General features: G+C 43.1%; 1 protein-coding gene across 1 annotated transcript in view; it reads right to left on the bottom strand.

The window, feature by feature from the left end:
* PPP4R2 (protein phosphatase 4, regulatory subunit 2) overlaps window positions 1-9,061 on the bottom strand; it is a gene marked incomplete at its 5' end in the record, with an annotated part of 25,457 nt that overhangs the window by 16,255 nt on the left and 141 nt on the right. The window lies entirely within an intron of this gene.

Here is a 9,061-nt window from a genome sequence, read left to right as displayed (position 1 = left end):
GATTTGACCTCATGTTGCCTTCCACTTTAATTAAAAATATATTGAAGAGCTGAGAAGAGGCAGAACTGGTATTTCCCCCCAGCACAGGAGGTGCTTCTGCACTTTGGCTGATTATTGTCAGCCTAAATGAAGTCTTTGCTCTCCTTGGGAGCACAAGGAGCTCATTGCAGAGCCACAGGAACTGTGAGACATTAGAACTACATCTACTTCAGGAGTGAGTGTTCACCTCTCCACTGCCTGCAGATTGCTATTGCTATTGCCAGGAACAAGAGATTAAGAGTCAGTTATGGAAACAGCTGAGGAAGACATTAAAAGTGGTATCTGAAATCATCAAGGGACTAATTCTGATCTTTGCAGATAAATATTCAGCTGACTCCAATGCAATACAGCTGTCCCAGAGCTGAAAAATCTGAGCCAGGACTCCAAAATTTTCTAGAAATTCTATTACCTAGACCCCAACTCAATTCCTTTTCATTTGCTTTTCCTTTCAAGGCAAAAAAGTACAAGATCACAACAAATTCATCCTTCAAGAATTAACTTCCTTACAGCAGAGCAGAATGCAATGCATACAAAGAAACTGAAAGCCAAAAGCCAAAGCAGGTGGGTTTTGCACTCAATTTCCCTCTTCCTCTTGAAAATTTCCTTGGAGTTACCTCTGGCTGGAGAGAACAAACCAGTGTATTTACTGAGCTATCCCACCTGTGCTCCTGCACTGTACCAATACATAAAGTCTCACCTCACCCTCATTTCTTATTCCTCATATAACATAATTTATGCACACATTCAAATAAAACTGCTTCAAAGCCTCAATTTTTATGAAAAGCAGAACAATCACCCCAGATATTGACTCTCCCATGAAGAACACATCACCTGCAAAGGGCTCCAAGTCTTACAAACAGAAACTTCTGGATAACCATCCCATAAGTATCAGCCAAGTCCTCCCAGCTGAGCAGGATCAAATAGACTTAATTACAACTGAGGGAGGTTTTTTTCCTATAATGCAGAAAAATGCAACAACACCAAATTTATGCCACAATATATGCAGACCTAGTCTCTTCCTGCAGTCACATTTTACAGGATACTTTACCCCAAAGTTTATTTCTCTGGTACAGATAATATTTTTACCAATATTCTCTGTAATTATTACATTTAGCTTTGTAACAAAATTTGTTAGCACGCTCTGCACTAAATTATCTTGAGTTTTGTGCACTTTTTAACCTGACTTACAGTATTTCCTGCATAACTGAATGGCAGAACACAAAGAACTGCTCTCAGGAATCACTGTGTACAGTACTGTTTCCTCAGCCCACATCTGCCTCATTCTGGGTAACTTCAGAGAGGGTGGATTACAGTGACCACACTCCTGAAATTTCATTTTGGATCTTTCAATTTCAATCAGAGAACATTCCCATTAACCCTGGAACTGCAAACAGCCTCAGTGGTTGGCCCTAGAAGTTCAAGAGGGAAGAAGGTACCTGACTTGTCTCCCAATTCCAGTCACAAGAACACTGACATCCCAAGGAAACTGCAGCTGCATTTGAACAGCACTCACTACACACACCATCAACAGCAGACAGATCTGTGTCAAAACACCTCCCAAAAATCACCTGCTCAGTTCAGATCTGCCTTTGGCAGGGCTGAACACGTGCTTCAAGTTCAGACAACCATACTGATTTCATCTCCAACAATTCAACGGATTATTCTAGTGCTGATTTATTTCCATTTCAGATCAAATTTGACAGAACAGCTCATGAAGTTTCAGCAGTTCACATGTTTCAGGAGTGATGCAGTGCACTGTGCAGGAGGAATTCTGCAGGAATTCCACAGCACAATTCATCTGGTTCAATAGATACTGGACAGAAAAACATCCCACCAGGCCAAGGTGTGATGTAATTCCATAGCACCCTGGAGCTGATGCAGGTAGGGTACAGGAACACTAAAATACCTCAAATACACCCACATAGCAGAAGTCCAGGAGTCAGCACTTAAGTATTATGGAGTAAATGATTTAAGAGCCTTCCTGACCTTGCAAGTTAGTATTACTCTCTACTACCTGCAGAAAAACTGTTACAAGTATAAAACTAATGTTTGGATAATTGCATATATAAATGTATCAGCTCTTCCATGAGCAAACTGAATCCCACATATCCACCAATACAGGACACCAATGTGGTTCCAGGTCCCACCAGTTTGCAGGGAATAACCAAACACACACAAGCAATGCTGTAACTCCTGTGCTAAGTGTAGCTGTCACTGCTGGACGACCTGAGCACCTCAGAGCAGCAGAACACGTTGAGATAACACTATCAGATCTTCACTGTATCAAGCAATAAAGCTGTGAAACCAGATTAGGAGGATGCACCCTGTGCAGCTACTGCTGGATCTGAATCCACTTTGCACTCTATCCCACTACTGCATCCTTGCCAGCTTAGGCACTGTCCCAGGAAAACCACACAGGCCTCACCCAGCTCTGACAGCATTCCCAGGACCAGGTAAATTGCACTTCTGTTTCCACTTCCTTCCAAAACTAGGAATAAAACCCTCCCAAGGCTTCCACACAAGGCAGTTCAGCTGACACACTCCAAGTTTGGGCTGACAAGGTGGTTCACCTTGTCACCCTACCTCAGTGACCTACTGCATGAGGTGCTTGTGCATCACCACACTCCCTCAGCACTTCCAAACCTCACCAGGACACATCATTGTCTTCAAGTACTTTTATTTCTACAGCTGCGCCCTGCCAGGCACACAGCAGCTCTGTGGAAAAGCAGCATCAGCCTGGTCTATCTCCAAACCTGATGATCCATCTTTCCCAAGTAGACTGCTCTGTATCCTCCTTTCTGCATCCACCACTGCCTTGTTCCTTCCTCCCAACATGTGCCATCCCAAAACCTGCAGAGGGGAAGAGGGTTCAAGGCTGCATTACAAGGTCAAAACAGGAAAACATTCTTGCTACTGCACAGTGTACCAGGGAGTGGAACAATAGCAAATGCCTGGGAAAGTCCTTCAGATGAAATGGAAACAAGACTGGAGGCCCAGAGAAAGGATCAGAGGTAACACTGGGACAGCCACTACAGCAATGTCACTAAAGGTAAAGGTAAGAACTGACAGGGACTCTGAGGATGACAAATCTGATTAAGCAGTGCAGAGAACTGAGGTGGAGGAGCAGCAGGATGACCACAGAACACTCCTGAGGGTGATCAGAACCAAGTGCAACCACTACAGAATACAATTACCCTGCCAGGTTAGCACTGTGATCAGTTTGCCTTTTGCCTTTCCTTACATGTGTGCTCTGTAGGGACACCAAAGTTTATGAGGATCAGTTCATCACACACGTTTTATAATGGCAGTTACAGTCTGACCTTTACACTGTAAACCTCACTCCCAGCAGATAAGAAGTGGTAGCACTTAAAATAAAACACTACAACAGTGTGTGTTTCCCAAAGGAGCAAGTGATTTCACTGGGATCACAACTGCAGCACCACAGCTATGCATTTGAGACACAGAGAATTGGAGTTTTTATAGGTAAAACAGCATGGAAGCTCAATCATCTCTGACAAAGCTCCATCAGGTTTTTCAGCAGAGATCCCTGTCCTTTGTTTTCTGCCTCATGATCCACTGATGTCTCCACAGTGTCAGTGAAATGGGAATTAATTACTGGAATGGAGTTAGTGAGGAATAATAGTGGGAAACAATGCAAGGAAGTTTACTCACATCTCTTGCTTCACTGAGAACATGGAAATGGAAGAGGTCTATACTAACAAAGACTTGTTTCAGAAAAATATTATCCTGCTAATTCTGGCACGAGCTTGAGAATTACTGTATTTGTTTTAAAAAGATCTTAGTTACATTCCCCAAATAGGTATGAAGTCTTCCAGAAAACGATTTATCTCCAAATCAGAAAAACCTACTAGCACACACACGTGGAATAAGAAAACTGCTGGTGGAATAAAATCAGACTTCACAGAGAAGAGTAGATTTAAATTTAAGCACATGAAATAAGCTAAAGAACAGATAGCCAAAAAAAATCTACATGTTGGTAACACACAGGAGAGGACACTACACAGGAGTTCAGAGTAAAACACTTACTCTTGTACAAGTTCATGGCTACTGTATCTCCACTCACATCTTTCCTACAACCTAACAAACTATTTCACTGCTGAAACAAACTAACAGAAAGGTTAAACTGACTCAAAACAAAAGAGTTAAAAACGTGGCAAGAACAAAGCTCAGTGCTGCAGGAGGTGCAGGAAAGCATCAAAGGGACAGAAATATTGTTTGCCATTATCTTTGGGAGAACTACAGTTATGTAACTTACATTTACAGTTATGTAATTTACCAAAGGCAAATCATCCCTCATCTACCTGACTGACCCAACAGGAGGGAGACCAGTGGATACTGAACACACAGCAGAGTCTCCCTGAGCTGAGCCCTCATGGAGCATCACCTACAGAGCAGAGCTGGTGGGTGCAGAGTCCCAGTGCACCCAGTGACAGTGCTGGGGGCAATACCTGTGCTGGCAGAGGGGAAGCTCCACACCTGGCTGTGTCCACACTGTGCCAAGGCTGCTGCACACTGGGCTGTGTTTGCCACATCACAGTGAATATTTCCCTCAGCCCCTAACAGCCAGAGCATTTCTGGTTTGGGGTGACACCACACAAAACAGAGCAGTGAGGTGAGCAGGTCACTACACACAGCCACAGCAGGAAGCTAAGCAACATTTCTCCTGGTGGAATCTAAGTGCTGCTTTCCCCACTGAAGGGCTAACTGCACACAAGGGAGACGGATTCCCTTCTGAGATGCACAACTGGGGGGTAAGAGGCACCAGTGCCAAAATGCTCCAAGGGAAATTCTTTCCAGTGCATGTGGCTAAGGAGCCAAACCAAGGCTATGGAATTGCCATCACTGGAGATCTTCAGAAATGCTGCACAAGGCCCTAATCCATCTAAACTAACTTTGGAATTAGCTCCCCCTGAGCACAGGGTCTGCCTGGATCACCTCCAGAGCCCCTTCCAGCTGCTCTCTGGTGATACTGTAGATGTTCACATTTGCTCTACAATCACATGGATTAAACTGGACTCAGGAAGCTTAGCAAAAAAGCACTTGGGTTGGTCCTCAAGGAAACTAGTGAACAGACAACTTCTGTCCTCAGGCTCACATGAAGTACAGATCAATATTTCAGATCTTCCAGGGAAACTCTGAGGGAAGAATTTGACTACACAAAGAAATAAAACCAAAGTATTTTAATGGCTGCTGATCCTTCATTCAGGGCAAGAACTGGTGTAAGTGCAGCACATCCTGGCCAGGCCTGTGCTCTGCTTAAGCCTAGAAGCATTTACAGTTCATCACTTCTGCCTAAGTAGTGTATTTCTCCAGATTTTGGTACTTCACTACTTACTCCTGGATTCCTTCACTGTCAGCATTCATCTGCATTATACCTTCCACTATAGTAAGCCATTAAACCTGCACTTTATAGGTTCTCTGCTCCAGGGCAGAAGTAGGGGAAGGCAGAGAAAACTGACATCAAATTTCTGATTGCTTTTGTTTTCTAAGTTTTATTTTCTACTTTAGAACATCCTCGTTTTTCTTTCCAGTCCAACAAATCCCATTTTCTTAGTGAAGTACCTAAATAAATGATTTAGAAACATTTTTGCTACTGAAGAGTGATTCTAAAACCAAGAGAATTTCCTAAGAGGTAAGAGAAAACGTATTTTAAATACAGGGCACAAGAGCACAACTGAAAACTGATCTTCACATCTATTTTTAACAATTTTTCAGAAACAACAAGAAAATTTTACTGCTGCATTTTACTTCTAGCATTGCAGTGTTGAGAGAAGTTCCTACTTCAGAAAAAATAAGCACCAAAAGCATATCCTGTTTTTAAAGGTGTTTTAGACACAGTATTCAGACTAACAAATTTCCTGTCTCTTCACTCTTCTCGGTTCTGCAAGTCACACTGATCTGTAACAAACTGGAGACAAGGAGGTTGGACCTATCTTCCTGACAACTCCTGGTCCAGCTAAGGAAATTGCACCTTAGTATCTCAGTAAAAAGTCAAGTCCATTAAGGAGTCTGTCACTCCTCTGAGAAGAGAAAAAACAGTCCCCAGACTCAGGACGAGTTTAAGAAAGTTGAACCATAAACTCTGTGTTTCACCTAAGGCTGTCTTCCCATAGCAACTGGTAAGAAACAAAAACATTTGGAAGCAGCCAAGCACTCACTTCACTGCTGTTCAGCTGTAAAATAGGAAGTTTAGATTGGCTTTTGTAAACCTGAGCCATAATCTCCCAAGCAATTAAGTGAATGGTTAACTTTGCACCAGAGCAAAGCTTCAGAAAGATGAAGTTAATGCACATGACTGTGGATCTGCTACGAGGTACTGATAACACAACCAAGTTTACACTGATAATATAACCAAATTTAGCAAGATTTTTATTCCACACCTTCCTTGTGAGTGAAAAACACCTTCAGTGGCAATAAAGACACACTCCTAGAGCCTTATCATGGTTGCAGTGCTGGTTTTAACAGCCCCCACCCTTTGTTCCTGCCCTACACCACCTCTAGTGTCTGACACACCAGACACAGGGCCAAACTCCCTGCAGCTGAGCCCTGGCAAAAAGAGCCACAACTGTGAGCAGTTTCCTGCTCAGGTTACTATGCAGCTCCAGAAACAGCTGAGCAGAGTGAAGCAGTGACACACAGGCTGTGCTGCTGCCAAGAGAGCCCAGTCAGAGCAGAGCCTCACCTAAACCTGCACCTACCTGTTCCTAACTCCCTCAGATGAATAAGCACTTTGGAACAAGTGGGGGCAGGGAGGGACCCAACGACCTCACAGGAGTCTGTGCTTCCCATCTGTTGGGCAAGGTACGTGTGCCACGACCAGGCTTTGATGAGAAGAGTCATTTAATTTACTCCATTAGCACCTTGCAAACTAAGTTTGCTAATTGTTGACAAGATCTGCTGCCACTATGCCCAGAAAAAGTCCAGGGGGAGGGGTGAGAACACTCTACTTCTAACCCAGGGTGTAGACTGCAATATATCCTCTAAAAATCAGTATTTACCATGAATTAAAAAAGCTGAGACAAACCCCATGAACACTCCATAACTCTCCTAGAAACAGCAACAATAAAGCAAAAATACCTCCCTTTTCACTGGTCCTGAGCTGACTCAGTCCTCACTCACTCATTATTTTTGTCTGCTGCTTTAGGCTGTGACTGAGTGAGATCCATTGTTTTTCAATAACCAAGTCCCAAACCTTTGGTGTAATTACCCCTGAATTAACCACCTTTTCTTTTTTTAAACCAAGCTCTGAACTTGGAAAAAAATCCTAATCAAAGTCACTGCAAACTATTGTTTTTATCTTCTCATTCCAAGGCATCTATTTATTACTGGCTTAGATTTCTATTAGTTACCTTTGCATCACTGGAAATAAAGAACATTTAGCTCATTTTTAATTTATCCTTGGCAGGTTTGTGCATTCATAAACACTTTCACAGTGGTCAAGTTTTGCTAGCTTAAAAATACATTAAGTTCTTAAAATATTAATTATCAATATTTACATAAATGATTTCCAGGAGAATTTTTACTCATTTCTTCTCGATACTTTGATACATAACCAGTAAAAACATAAGGATGTTTGATGAAGAAACAGACTTTGTTTGGTAATGGGAAGCAAATTAAACACTACAGAACAATATTTTCACGTCTGTCTCCAGATCATATTCAGATATTTCTGAGGTTCATATCCAAAACTTTCGAAAAAAAAAAAAAAGATTTAAAGCAACTGAGAAGTTCAAGAATGTTGAAAAGAGCTAAAGACCTCAAAAAACCAAAAAGCCAAGGAAAACCCTGGAATCATAGAAGGTCTGTGTGAAGTTTCACAGGAGATTCCAGTGAAGTTTGCAAAAAAATCAAAAATAACAAAACATAAATGTAGATTTCCAGGATGAAAATAAAATTAGGAGTTTAATCCATCTCCAAGTTCCACATAGGGAGTAATTTTCCTAAGAACTTGCCCCTACAGAATCACTTTGTACTACATATAACAGTGGCAGGGGAAAAAAAAAAAAAAAAACCACAGAAGAAACATTTCAGGGCAGGAAAACCATTTTAAGCCTATTTTAGCACAGGCTTAGTGTGATGTGTTTTTACTATCTAATAAGCATTACACCAAAATATTGACCATTACAGCTGTGTCTGTCTGCTGAGCCTAAACTTATGCCAAGTACATTGCAGAACTTGTCTGGCTTTTAAAACCATTAATCCAAGCAAGCTACCAAAAAAACCTGAAACCTACAAATATCCCGGAGGTCAGAGGGGCTGCAGAATCCCAAAGGAAGGCCCTGGGATGGCTGGCTGGGCACGGAGCATCGGTGGGAGCACATCTCTCCTGCTGGAGCCTGAGCTCTGGCACTAGGCCTCGAAAACAAGGAGACAGCCTGGGAGCCAGAAAGTGAGCCCAGCCACAGCTACGCGCGCGGGGAAGCCTTTCCCCTTCCTGCCAAATTGTGAGCGCACAAGGAAGTCACAGCGCTCATTCCTGACAAGGAGCTCAGCTCGTTCCCTCTCACCCAGGGAAAGGCGAGAGGAGCATCCAGGGCAGCCCAGGAACAGGGAAACTCCTCAATAAAACACGACAGGAATACGGAGGAGTTCCCACGCGTCTCCTCTGCTCAAAGCACCTCCTGCTTCTCCCCCGTCAGCAGCACAGAGACACAACCAGCTCACAGCATGGGCAGAGAGACAGAAACCATCTGATACCCTGATGTAAATAACACTACGAGATGCTGCACACACAGTTATGAGCACAGTGCACAACAGACACTGCAACAGGGAGCTAAATTTGCCATTTGTAAACCTGAACCTCCCTTAAAACGCAGAGAAAGCAACAGGTTTACTGCACTGAGCAGATCAGCAGGACCTGAGACACCCCCCAGCAAAGCCTACGCAGAAAGTGGGGGATGAAAGTACCATCAAACACAACTAACCCACCCCAAATGAAACGGGGGCTAAGCCAAGCTTGTTTAGCTCACTGAAAGGACCTAGAGGCAGAACAGGATCCTGG

The sequence above is a fragment of the Acanthisitta chloris genome, unplaced genomic scaffold (genome assembly GCF_000695815.1).
Source record: "Acanthisitta chloris isolate BGI_N310 unplaced genomic scaffold, ASM69581v1 scaffold4651, whole genome shotgun sequence".
Lineage (NCBI taxonomy): Eukaryota > Metazoa > Chordata > Aves > Passeriformes > Acanthisittidae > Acanthisitta > Acanthisitta chloris.
Note: the sequence above shows the minus strand (reverse complement) of the source record. Positions and strands in the feature narration are given on the sequence as shown.